Raw genomic sequence first — 14,666 nt, 5'->3', positions numbered from 1 at the left:
ATACACTATTGGAATTGTATACTTGTGATTACCTGACTCATTTGTTTTTAAACGCCATAGTTTGAACATTTTATTCATAGCTACAATGAAAACAAAGATGGCGGCAAATGGCGCGAAAATAGAATGACCCGGAAGCGTCTGTTGAGATCAGAGGTTCTGTGTAGGATTGTTAGTAACTGTCTAACTGTACATATGGCTGTTTACACTAGTAACTGCTTACCTGCATATATAACTGTCTCCACCAGTGACTGTTTAGTTGCATATATATCTGTTCCCACTAGAGGGCGCTCCAGGCGGAGCCACCCAGGTACACCACCTTGTGGCGAGTATAAAAGCAAATGTATCCTCCCACTTCGTTCTCTCCCCCTATGTCTCTCAGTGAGAGAAGACCTGTATGTTACTGCTGCTCTTTCCATGTGAATAAAAGAAACCACGCCAGTTCAGGCTCAAGATAGAAACCATGCCTCTTGACCACATTATTGTCGCCCTATAGCCGAATTCTGTTAACAGGTTATGGGCCCAGATAACGCCGGGGCGAAAATAGTGGAGGTACTGTAGCAAGCTTAGCTGAAGTATAGGCTAGGTTAGCGCCAGGAGCACCACGTGGCTAGACGCTAGGCCAACAAGAGCTAAAGCTAAGCATACCATTAACGAAGAGGATGGAAAACAAGAGAAGAGGCAAATGGCCGACATTCAATGGAAAAGCAGAGAACTATGAGCTCTGGGAAGAGCGCATGCTGTGCTGCATGCACGAGCGGGGCTGAAGGAGACGATCCTTGGGGCCCCCACGGGAGAACTGACGGTGGAAGAGCAAGCCCTGGACGACCAGCGGAACGCAAACGCGTACTGTGAGTTACGCCGATGCTCGACGACACCAGCCTGGGGCTGATATTCCGCGACACTAAAGACAGAGGCCAAGAAAGCCTGGCGGTATTGAGAGAGCATTACATCGGGCGAGGAAGACCCAGAGTCGTGGCCCTCTACATAGCACTAACGGGCCTGAGGAAGGGGACCACCAAGACCGTGACCGAATACGTCAACAGAGCGGAGCATATCACGACGCCATTGAGGAGTGCCGGAGAAGCACCAAGCGATGGGCTAATGATGGCGATGATAATGAGAGGACTACCGGAGCTGTACAAACCGTTCACACTCCTGGTAACACACGGTTCAACGGACATGACGTTGGGACAGTTCAAGGCTATGTTAAGGAACTTCGAGGCCTCAGAAGACACCCACCCAGCCGCCGCGGAGGAGAGGGAGAGGGTGCTAAAGGCCCGAGCGATGCCATGGGAGAGAACCAGGACCACGACGGAACTGGCGTGTTGGCGATGCGGAGATAAAGGCCATCGGAGAAGCGAATGCACAAAGACTGTCTGGTGTAGCTTCTGAAAATCCACGGGGCACACAGACAGAGCGTGCATGAAGAAACACAATCAGAGCGTGCGATGCGCGCATGGACAAGATGATGGCTACAGACGAGACGAAGACCACGGACAAAATGGCGGCTACGGACGAGACGGAGGCCACGGACAAAATGGCGACTACGGACAAGATAACGACTGTGGACGGGGTGACGACAGCGGACACGATGACGGCGACGATCGACGTGAGATGAATCGAGACGACGCCCGGAGAATTGATGGCGGCGACGATCGACGTGAGGCGAGTCGAGACGACGCCCGGAGAATAACGGGACAAGAAGACTGCGCTTTTGGAGCGCGGACGGTGGGCATCGCCGGACCGGCCCAGCTGCAGCGGGCCCAGAGAAGGGGACTGATCGTGGACACGGGTGCGTCGTCCCATGTCATCAATGACAGGAGTCTGTTCAAGAACTTTGACGACACTTTCCACCCGGAGAGGCACTGCATGGAGCTGGCGGACGGTAGACGCATCTACGGATTGGCACAAGAGAGGGGAGACGCACAGGTATGCCTCACGGACAGCAAGGGGCGCCGGCGTATGGTGACGCTAAAGAACGCTCTATACCTACCATCGTTCCCGCAAGGACTATTCTCTGTAATAGCTGCTACTGCAAGCGGTGCCAAGGTATTCTTCGATAAAGGTAAAAATGTTCTTCTAGAACCTGACGGTGCCCGGTTTGACATAAAGATGTACCAGAGAATATTTTATCTGAAAACGGAGTGTAATGACAACCACCAGTGTAATGATAATGATGATGTGTGTAGCGGGACGGCCCGTCACGATATTCAGACATGGCACAAGATTATGGGTCATTGTAATTACGAGGATTTACTGAAACTGCAAGTAGTGTCAGAGGGCATGCACATTGAAGGGGAGAAGCGTAGACCTAACAAAAATTGTGCAATGTGCAAAACGGGGAAGTTTACCCAACCGAGATACAGAAATCCCACAGACAAAGTAAGGGTACCACTTGCACTAGTTGACATGGACCTAGCAGGCCCAGTAAGCAACGAGTCCATAGGAGGTTTTAGATATGTACAGTCTTTTACAGACGTGTGTACAGGGGCAGTGTTTGTTTACTTTATCAAAGCAAAGAGTGACACACTCCAGGCCACAGAGAAATTCCTGGCAGACGTAGCCCCTTATGGTACAGTAAGATGTTTGAGGTCCGACCACGAAACCGAGTTCACAAACAGAGAGTTCCAATCACTGTTGAGAAGGTATAAGATAAGACACGAGACGTCACGTCCATATCCCACACACCAGAGCGGGGTGGCAGAGAAGGAATGGCACACCCTTTTCGAAATGGCTAGGTGTAAGCTAGCAGATAGTAACTTACCAAATAGCCTGTGGCATTATGCGGTGCAAGAAGCCGCTTACACCAGAAACAGGTGCTTTAATAAGCACTCGGGCACCACCCCGTATACAGCGCTGACTAGGGATGGGAATTGATAGGATTTTATCGATACGATTCCATTATCGATTCTGCTTATCGATTCGATTCTTTATCGATTCCCTTATCGATACCTGATCAATTTATGATTTAAATAAATAAATTGGAAATGCAACAGAACTACATTTACATTTACATTTAGTCATTTAGCTGACGCTTTTATCCAAAGCAACTTACAAGTTCTGTACGACAAGCCATCAGGAAGGGCACAACTCTATCAGCTGAGCAACAATGTTCATCAAAGTGTTGAGTGCTACAGTGTAGGTTAGTTTATTAGGACAAGTGCATGACAGTACGGTAGGGTTAGATTTTTTTTTTTTATTCAGATAATGGTTGAAGAAGTGCGTCTTTAGTCGACGGCGAAAGATTGGACGTGATTCGGCTGTCCTAACTGGGGTGGGTAGTTCATTCCACCATTGTGGGGCAAGGACTGAGAATAGGCGACTTCTCTTTGATGACCCTCCCGGAGCTTGGATAGGAGTAGGTCTGAGGCGGCCAGAAGATGCAGAGCGTAGGGGTCTAAGCTGGTTAGAATAACAACATGCAACTTGACATTTCTGATTGTCATTTATTGTTGAGCCCCCATGTCAGAAAAATACAAAAACTGTAAAAAATAAAACATTAACTATAGCCTACACTTAAATAAAATAATGTATTTGAGATTCTCTTAAAATATTTATTTTTTTATTCTTAAACTAATTTAATCTATTGAATAACAGGTCGTTATTCCTCTGACTTCTGTCTCTCTCTCTCACTCACACACACAGACACACACACACACACACACACACACACACACACACACACACACACACACACACACACACACACACACACACACACACACACACACACACACACACACACACACACACACACACACACACACACACACACACACACACACACACACACACACACACACACACACACACACACACACACACACACACACACACACACACACACACACACACACACACACACACACACACACACACACACACACACACACACACACACACACACACACACACACACACACACACACACACACACACACACACACACACACACACACACACACACACACACACACACACACACACACACACACACACACACACACACACACACACACACACACACACACACACACACACACACACACACACACACACACACACACACACACACACACACACACAGAGCTCCCTCCCCGGGCCCCTGTCCTATAAGGTATTGGCTTGTGTTGCTACACGGACACATTTGTATGTTGCACCAAGGTACTTCCTGGCTTACAGAGACTAGTAAACAAACACTCCGTCTCTTATTATATGTGAACTAAAGAGTACACGGTTTACACAACAGCCCCCACCTGCTGTTTTATTGTATTTGTACCTGTACTATCCGCTGTCAGCTGTTTATCTCTCTTTGTGAGCTTGATTAAATAGCGTTAGCTCACATTAGCTAGCGTTAGCTCCGCGGCTAATTTTAGCTCACCCTGAACTAAATCAATGACTAGGTTCTAAAGCATTCAAGTAGTTTTCACTGCACATAGAAGTAGCCAAACAGCGGGAGCATTTCGGGAGCATATTACCAAAACCCAGGCAATTTCGAGCCCTTAAGGAATCAAATAGAGTCTGCCATGGCTACATGCTAACGTTATTGCGCAACTGTAGGAAAGACCTGGCAGCGATAAGGGAATCGAAAGTCACGGGAGCCACACGGTTCCAGGCATCGGCCAATTAGGAACCCAATGGGAACCGGTTTTCGATTCCCATCCCTAGCGCTGACAGGAAAGAAGTGTAATCTAGCCAGAATGCACCGATTTGGATCAGTGTGTTATGCGTACCTGCAGGACAGGGGAAAACCCAAGTCCAAGGATATAAAAGGATTTTTCGTAGGACACGACAGAGGAAGCCCTGCTTTCCTAGTTTATCACCCCGGTAATGGGAGAATGCAGCAACACATGCTAGTCAAGTTTGTCACGAAGACAACCTGTGAGAGCAAGACACAGACAGAGGAGCCAGAGCTGGACTCCAGAGCAAGGTGTGTAGAAACAGAAACACATCACCCCAGTGTACTTAGTACAGTTGTGCAGACAGACAGTCAGCAACCCCCAGAGGGTGATGATGAGGAGCACCTGAGGGTGACGTCAAGTGCCCCAAGCAGTGGGAGGTATCCCCCAAGGGAACACAAACCCCCAGAATATCTGCCAGACTATGCCAGGAAAGGGAGTGACGAGGAGGACAATACACCTACCCCCGTTGAGTACTACTACAGGGTAGTCAGTGGGGTAAACCCGACCTTTAAGGAGGCCACATTGTCCCCCGAAGAGGGCAGACATACAGTGGGAGGGAAATGGGTGTATTCAACCAAGTTACCAGAGGGCAGACAGACAGTGGGAGGGAAATGGTTGCATTCAACCCAGGAGGGTATTGAAGACCACGGTAAATACAAAGTATGGTTCGTAGAAAATTGATTAAATGCTGAAGGAATAGAATCCAGGTTTGAAAGTCTGACTAGAGAGTAGACCATGTTTGAATACTGAAATGAGTCCTATGTTTGGTCCCATGTTTAAGTACAGAGGTGGATGAGTTACCATGTTTAAAATACTGAAATGGATCTTATGTTTAACCCCATGTTTAAGTACAGAGGTGGGTGGTTTACAATGTTTAAGTACAGAGGTGATTCAATGTTTAAATACAAAAGAGGATCTATGTTTAAAATACAGAAGTGGAGGATTTGATCATTGCTCCAGACCACAAAAGAAAGACCTAGGCAGGTTAAACCATTTTATAGGTATGGACTTCGAACAGTCTGCCAACTGTGTAAACATATCCCAGAAGAGATATGTGGGAAAAGGTCCTGAGATGTTTTTGACTGAAGTAAGAAATGTATGATAAACTGTGGGTAGCTTCATTCTGTTGGACAACCTGTACTCACCCTGACCTATGTTCTGTAGTGAGTAAGAGTGTCATAGTATTTTTGTTGACCCCACAGAGAATCATTGAACTACGCCAAAATATGTTTTTCATTATCCCAGAGGTACAGCAGACGGACAGCTGTGTTTCAGGAAAGACAACAAAGGTTTAAGGCTTAAAGCCTACAGCAATATTATCAGCCGGTGAAGCTGAGTATATGTTTCTAGCTATAACAATGTGTTTATCTAGAGCAACTGCTCGAAGTGATGAAGATAAGGTTATAAATATATTGCTCAAAATGCAGTAGGTAATTGAAATGTATCCTCTATACCGAATATGGTGTTTTTGAAGAATGGGCGTTCGGTCAAAACCGTTTAAAATGATGGACATTGTGTATATATGGAGACGGTTGTTTATGAGGACAACCAGGGGACCATTGTGATTGCTAGGAACCCAATGTGTCAATATTGATGTAAACATGTCACTATAAATAATATCATCTCATCAGGTATGTCATCAGATAAGAACGAATGACACCGGTTTACTGTCCAATGGACGACAGAGTAGTAGATACTATGAGGGAACCTGTTTCAAATTCAAATTGAAGGGATTTGCAAGGGTCATGTTTAATGTGAAGATATTGACTGTAATACTTGTCGTTTCGACACTCCCCGGGTCGCGTCTATACTTTCCGTAGCCGCATTTCTGCAGGACGCTCTCTGATTGGCCACTGACTGACGCTCTCTGATTGGCCACTGACATGTTTGCCCAATCGCGTGACGAGCTGTGTCTTTGCCCATTTCCGCGTCGAACAGCCTGCAAACTACCTGGCGTTCTATCGCCATGCTCTAAGACAAACTCTAACCTTAACCAACTTCGAAAGAGTGCCTAAGCGTAACCGTCGAAAGAACTTGCCGTCACGCTCTAAGACAAACTCTAACCATAACCTACTTCGAAAGAGTGCCTAAACTTAACCAGTGTAGAAACAGGCGTCGGCTAATCAGAGAGCGTCCTGCAGAAATGCGGCTACAGAAAGTATAGACGCCCCCGTGTCTATGATTGCTGCATAATAAGAAGCCTTGAGAAAAACCCAACAAATAGGGCAAATCCACCCTGGAACAAAATTCATGAATATAATTCCTATGTTTGTGGGCAGTTGAATCGATATTGTGAAACAAAAAACCCTTTTCCCGAAGCTACAGTCCAAAGAAACAGGACTAGTGTGTGTTGACTGGAGATGCTCTCTTGGCTGTTGAGGCTGGCAGCATGTTTGAGCTTTTGCAGGACAAAATCCGCTTTCGTTTTAACACATGCTGAAAACTCAGAGGCAGATAGCACATCCCCATTCGTCAAAGAAGGCCAAGGAGCGCTTTAAGCGTTTCTTTGTGCCAACTGCAATCCGTCATTACAATAACTCTCTATAGCCTCAGTTTAGCTGGGAGGGTGTCAAGTTCTGCTTCTACTGTTTTGCCTGGTTTGATATACAACCTTTTTTCCCATCATTGTCATCTTGCGGGGAAAATGCTGCCTCCAAAGCCAAATCTGAATGTGCATCTTTTGGGGATGAAAGCACTTGCGCAGACAGGGCGTCCGGAGACCTGCCCCTGGAGACTTCCTGCAACCGAACAGCGCAAGCATCCCCAAGACATCATTGATGTTTACGAACTGTAAATGGGTCTATGTAGATGATCAGTATTATTCATTAGGGGGCGACAGTGGATTCGGGAGGTCGAGCAGTCGTCTGGTAATCCGGAGGTTCCCGGTTCGATTCCCACTCCTCCTGGGCAGCATGTTTAAGTGTCCTTGGGCAAGACACTTAACCCCTAACTGCTCCCAGTGAGCAGGTTGGCACCTTGCATGGTTGCCTCTGCCGTCGGTGTGTGAATGTGTGAGTGAATGGGTCAAATGTGAGGAACAAATTGTAAAGCGCTTTGGACCATTTAACATTTATTTGACCATTTAACAGTACATACATAGGCTACCGGTAGTACATATCTGTACCACTGCTCTTTTTGGACATAATGCTGTATAAATACGTAGATATCTGAAGATCTGTCAATATGTGAGTAGACTTGCTGTGCAGTTGAACTTTTTCATGCACATAACTCTGGCAATGTCTTTAGACAATTAAATATGTGAATAGACCTTGTCCTTGAATATCTACATCTCTATCTGTACTGCTATTTTATGTTTATCGTAATTGTTCATGTATACAGATAGTTGCAAGGCTGTTAGTGTGCTTGTTGTGTTTAGCTAATGAGCTCATCCTCCTCCCCAACACACACATCCCCAAAGATGAATAAAGTTCTTATATTATCACAGATTTTACAATCTTGGATCTTGATTTTTCTACCTTAGAAAGAGCCTTGTTTATGCACCGTACGGTAGGTGTGTTTGCCTTATTTAAATCGGTGCACCTATAGCTCTGTGAAACGCATGCTAGGATGATTCCTAATCTTGCTAGACTTCAGACTTAAGCACTATAACCCTTGATCTGGTGACTCAGCAGCCATCTATTACATCAGCAAGGTTTGTCGTGATTGGAGGAAATGGTTAAAGCCTCAATCCAGGATTTTATTTTTTTTCCTATATCAATGTGATGTATATTCTTGAGAGAGTGTATGAGTTTGATCCGCTGACGTACGCCATTTGGGGATTCCTTAACCCGTTGTAAATCAGAATGTAGATCTGTTTTACTCTTGTCTTTACAAGCCACATAAACAAACCTTGTACAGCCACAAAATACAATTAAAAACCAATATGTTTACACTTTGTCTAGAGTTAGTCTTCGTGTCGAGAGCCCAGTCGATCAAGTATAGAGAATGAAAATGCATCTCCATTTACTCCTGTATACCCACATCTACTGTACCCACATCTACTGTACTAACATCCACTGTATACCCATGTCTACTGTATCCACATCTACTGTACTAGCATCTACTGTACTAACATCTACTGTACTAGCATCTACTGTACCCACATCTGTACTAACATCAACTGTACTAACATCTACTGTACTAACATCTACTGTACTAACATCTACTGTACCCACATCTACTGTACTAACATCTACTGTACTAACATCTACTGTACCCACATCTACTGTACTAACATCTATTGTACTAACATCTACTGTACCCACATCTACTGTACTAACATCTACTGTACCCACATCTACTGTACTAACATCTACTGTACTAACATCTATTGTACTAACATCTACTGTACTAACATCTATACTAACATCTATTGTAATAACATCTAACATCTACTGTACTAACATCTACTGTACCCACTATACCCGCATCTGTTGTACCCATTTGCTTACATTTGCATCGCAGGGGATTATTGTGTGAGTGACTGACAGGGTCCATACGCTAATATGAACCTCTATCCACGTGTTACTCTGGGCCCCTCACCTCACAAAAATATCTTTATACTGGAGTTTGTGTTTGTATGTGGCTCAGTGTGGGACAGGCTTTTGTTTTTGTTTGGTTGTATGATTGTGTAATTTGTCATGGGATGGGCCACTTGGGTGTTGAAAAGCAACATTTGTTAATAGCTACATTAATAGCAACGCAATGTGTGTAATTTTAACACATCCGCATGTTAGTTAAAAACAAGAGAGAGTGAATGTTACACCCTATAGTTAGGCCCACAAATCTTGAGAACTCCTCCCAAAGGGCTTCTCGAGAACAGCAGAGAAACTGTAGACATGAAAACTCAGTCAAGACCAGCATTTTCCTTTAAGTCGGTGAAAGAATATTGACAGTCGCCCAGTAGTGGACAGAGATCGTTGGAAACCCGTGTCCAGTGCACTACCCGAGTTGTTCTAATATATGCAGGTTTTTCTGCAAGGCAATGAAACGAAATCCATGGATGTATTGTCTTTTTCATTACCCCCCACGGTTAATACAAATTGAGACATGCGGGGTGGAAGGGGGGGGGGGGGGAAGGAAAAAAATACTGGCACTGCATGGGGTTTGGTTTGGATCGCGTTGACTGCACTTCCACAAAGAAGCCAAATAGGCAATAAAATGACGGGAGTTGTAAAGCCTATACGTGACTATAACCAAAGGTTTATTGGCTGCTGGAGGAAACCAACCAGGACTGTGGTTAATGTAACGGCAGCCAGACACACACATCGCCCCGCATTCGCATAATAACACACTTTTCCAGAGAATCCCGCAGCTGATCTCGTCACTGATCTCTGATCTGCTGCAGTGGCGCTTTCAGACAACACGGGCAGCAGGACCCCATAGGAGCGCGCTGGGATGATATCCAGTAGCTGAGTAGCCTAACGGATCAATGTGTGCATCAAGGGCGGGACAGCAACAACGAGTAACATTGTAATAGCGACATATGGAGAGAAAAAAAAGAAAATTAGATTTCACCCAGGTTTATCAATTCTCCGGATTTTTTTTCTTTTACTTTAAGTCGCCTCGCAAGGTGTGACAAAAAAAAGAGAACACAGACAGACACTGCAGTCAAACATGATCTTATTCACACGTTCGTGATTATTATTAAACCTCTTCCGAATGTCTAGTAGTGTATAATGGGATCCTCCGGTACTTACCGATCTGAACGCTGCTTGGGAAAGCTCCCATTGTCACTCCCCAAAAGCCAGAAAATATCAATAGAAACTGGTCACAAGAAATCCTCATTTTGTTTTGGTTAAAAACTGATGAGAGACATCGAGTATTATAGGTTCGCACCCGAGGGAGAAAAAAAACACAAGACGGGGGGGAAAAAGAAAAAAAGATAATATGTTAATTAGCAATCCATGTCTGTGTTCAATTCCTCTCTCTCTCTCGCTCTCTCTCTCTCCCCCTGCAGTGGTGGTGGTGGTGGACGCTGGTCTGGTCTCCTCCGTCCGGCTCTCTCTCTCTCTCTCTCCCCCTGCAGTGGTGGTGGTGCTGGACGCTGGTCTGGTCTCGTCCTCCGTCCGGCAGCTCGAGAGAGAGACGCACAAGATGGGGGGGAGCTCGCCAGCAGCGGTGGGCAGCAGCAGCGGGCTGAATGGAGAGGAGAGGAGGAATATTACACATGCGCTTTCTCCTCTCGACCCTGTCCCCCTTTCTTCATTCTCGTCTCGGCATCAACACACAGTGAGGAGCAAGCGCCCTGGTCGTCATAACGTTATTGTTGTTGTAATGCCACAACAAGAGTCTCAACCCTTTATTCGATTATTATTATTATTATTATTATGGTGCGGCGTGCGGGAGTCGGGACCCCTGCTGTGTTTCAGCGGAACTTGACACCGCGCCTCCTCCTCCCAAAAAGAAACAATCATTCTTTTTTTGACAGTTATTCTAAGGCTTTATTATAATAAAAGAAACGTGGCGACACAGTACCCTTGGGCTGCCTTGGGGGTGATGGCATTAAAAGTGAGAATGATAGGGTATAGGCCTATATATAAGAGCTTACGGCGCTCTAGTCAAATCATGTTTTGCTGATTTGAATTCGCAGCACATGGGCAGAATTAGCACATGCCTGTTTGATATGCGCATTTAATTAAAGCCCGCGTTGCTGCTTCTGGGAAATTCTTCAGATGGCGATACTTTTCTCTCTCTCCCCCCTAATGAGAAATAATAACGGTGCTCACCTTCACCTCTCATTGTGCTGCTGCGACCAGCGGCGGGGCTCTGCGGCGGCGCGTGTCGACCCCCCCGGGGCCCGCGAGGGAACACGTACCGAACATGTGAAACAGAGCATTATTATTATTATTATTATCCTTGAAAACGCGTTGCGGGGTCCGCAGAAAATACATACTCCCCGGGGAAAAGAGAAAAGAAAAAGCATATTTTAAAAAATAAATAATTTTCTGGTGACTGGAAGGAAAGTTGGAACAGAATATGATTTTCAACCATTAGACTCTGCTAGTATAACTAACAACCGTCCTTAGACCGAATCATTAGATAGATCTAAAGATCACACTGATCCATTAAGCACTGTAGGTAGTATCAACTACTTTTCTGCGATAGGCCTACCAGGATTTATGTATTCAGCACCCAATGGGTTGGCGTGACATTAGACAGGTTGTGCAAAAAACAGCATTTACCAGTTTTTCATGCAATACCTTTTACCATTAAACCTTAACTAGTGTGCTTACCACCTCAGAATTGAATGGCCTGCATGTGGCTACACTTTCTAAAAGCTATAAGGACATAAGATCCAACCTCCTCGAAGAACCATATCATAATGTGTAAAAGGCAATGAGAAGAATCATCCTATGGCTCGTTTTGTTTTCTCTGTTGCATTGTTTGTAAAAATAATTACCCCCGTAGGGCACAATCAACTTGTATTGAAGTGAACTGAATCTTTACTATACAACGGAAAGATGCAGGTCTATAAAGGTCAAACGTGAGACTCCGAGGCTCTACAGACATACAAACGAAGGCCCTCTGGTCATGTTTTGAATGCATATTGAAAGGAGCCCATGTCCAGACGAGTCCTCACTCACATTCTATGCTTGTTTCATTATTTTAAAAGGGCACTCGCTCTCAACATCCCAACCCCCCAACACTCCCCAGCATCCCTGCCACACAGGCCTCATGGTCATAAAGCCCCCAACGTGGGGGACATGGTCTGGCTTTGTCCCTCAAGGTTTCTGCTATAAAACAATTTTTTTTAAGTGTACTTTCAGGGTGCAGCATACATGTATGCTGAAAGATAAACTAGAGAGTCCTCCTCGGCTAAATCATCAGGTTAAAAGTTGGCATTTGATTGGAACCCCTGTGTCCGATGTCCACTTTCTCTGACCATACAATGAAAAGAGACAGAAGGGACATTCAAAACTAGCCACAGTCCTCGCATGTCCTCGCTCTACTCACGCACCTAACGGTAAATAGGCCTACTGCATTTGGCCATTTTTGGAGTCAGAGCCAGTTGGCCAGGAAGCGCACACAGTTTAGGGGCTAAGCTGACAGTCACAGTTGAGTAAGTAGACACAGAATATATATATATATATTGTCCAAAGGATTACGGATTTGTCATATGCCTTAACTTGAAGTTTACTATTTTGATTTGTTGTTGTGTTTGTCCCCCGCACACAGACGAGCATGACAGCTACAGCTGGACATCAGTGGTCCTGTAATCCCGGATGGTGGATTGTGTCTCCTCCTGGTGCCAGGATCCACCAGCAGCAGGCATGTGAATGAATACCGGAGGGATCGTGGGTGTGGTGCAGAATTGGATGCAACACATTAACGTAATGGTTAAAACGTGGCAGATCAGGTCAAATGGGCTATTAGGTTGCGGCGCGCAGGAGGCCCGGAGTGAGAACACCGAACAAACCCTGGGCCACAGCCAATCAGGCGGCGGTGCACTGGGTGGTTTTCTGCAGATGGCGAACGCTCCCAGTGACAGGCAGCAAAGTGAGCAACAGGGTCAAAGATCAGATGTTTCCTGGGGAAAAGATGTCCCGGTGTGATTAAAGCAACATGGCTGAGGAAGCCCCTCGGGGCAATGTTACCCATCTGAGTTGCCCTAAACATTGCCCCATGTGTCACGGCGTTCCTTATTATGTCACAAACAACATCAAGACGTGAGGAGCCCACTCGGGATGCCACCTTACCTACTGGATGGGCACATATTTTAGTAGGCACTGTTTATTGTGCTAATGGCTTCTTGTTCACACGTTGCACCTGGCTGTTGTGTGTCAGAACATGGGCCATTCATAGGGGGTGGAGTCTGAAAAACAGACAATTACCTTTTAACCACAATTCTTCTAAATAAAAAAACAAAATAATAATACTTTTTTTAAACTGTTTTGTTCAAATATAATCAGCCGTAACTGGCATACTGGATGGCAAATGCCCTGAGGTGAAAACACATTCTAATAATTGTTCGAATTTCCTTGTGTATGTCATGCAGTCCTTTCAAGTGCAAATGAGATTATTCATGGGGTTTTTGGAACACACAGGAATGCATGTTTCTATGGAGCCAGGAAGCACAGCCACAGACACCTCTACACTAAGCTAATGAAGAGGCTCTCACCGGGTCAGGACCATGGACAGAGATCACAGCACTAGAACAGTGATCATTGGTTCAGTATCATGGACAGAGATCACAGAGATCACCAGCTCAGCTCCATGGACTTAGATCACAGCACTAGAACAGGGCTCACCGGTTCAGCACCATGGACAGAGATCACAGAGATCACCAGCTCAGCTCCATGGACCTAGATTACAGCACTAGAACAGGGCTCACCGGTTCAGCACCATGGACAGAGATCACAGAGATCACCAGCTCAGCTCCATGGACCTAGATCACAGCACTAGAACAGGGCTCACCGGTTCATCACCATGGACAGAGATCACAGCAGTGGGACAGAGATCACAGCAGTGGAACAGAGATCACCGGTTCAGCACCACGGACAGAGATCACAGCAGTAGAACAGAGCTTGCTGGTTCAGCACCACGGACAGAGATCACAGCAGTAGAACAGAACTTGCTGGTTCAGCACCACGGACAGAGATCACAGCAGTAGAACAGAGCTTGCTGGTTCAGCACCACGGACAGAGATCACAGCACTAGAACATAGCTCACTAGCTCAGGTCCACGGACAGAGATCACTGCACTAGAACATAATTCACCGGTTCAGCAGCATGGCCAGCTCCCGATCTGTTCTGGAGATGAAAATGAGACAGGACAACATAGGAAGGTGGCCAGTGGCCACTTAACCTAACTAACAGACAAAGACTCCCCTAACAAGCCTGTAAGGCAGGGCAGATTATGTGTGACATGAATTAAATGAAAAATAACAACAAAATAATTTGATTGCCATTATATGCTGCAAATAAAAAAAGGTTCAGGAATAGAAAATAATATAACACAAGATGAAACTAAGAAACAATAGCA

The 14,666-nt window shown here is 45.5% G+C and overlaps 1 pseudogene across 1 annotated transcript in view; it reads right to left on the bottom strand.

The window, feature by feature from the left end:
- The window catches only part of LOC311233557 (glutamate receptor 4-like), a 136,512-nt pseudogene extending 126,013 nt beyond the window's left edge, over nt 1-10,499 (bottom strand). Inside the window, exon 1 of the transcript in view lies at nt 10,382-10,499. The product of the transcript in view is annotated as a glutamate receptor 4-like (transcript). The remainder of the gene's footprint in view (nt 1-10,381) is intronic.
- Nucleotides 10,500-14,666: the final 4,167 nt, after the last annotated feature.

Source organism: Notolepis coatsorum, assembly GCF_963971535.1.
Source record: "Notolepis coatsorum genome assembly, chromosome: 8".
Taxonomy (NCBI): Eukaryota; Metazoa; Chordata; class Actinopteri; order Aulopiformes; family Paralepididae; genus Notolepis; species Notolepis coatsorum.
Note: the sequence above shows the minus strand (reverse complement) of the source record. Positions and strands in the feature narration are given on the sequence as shown.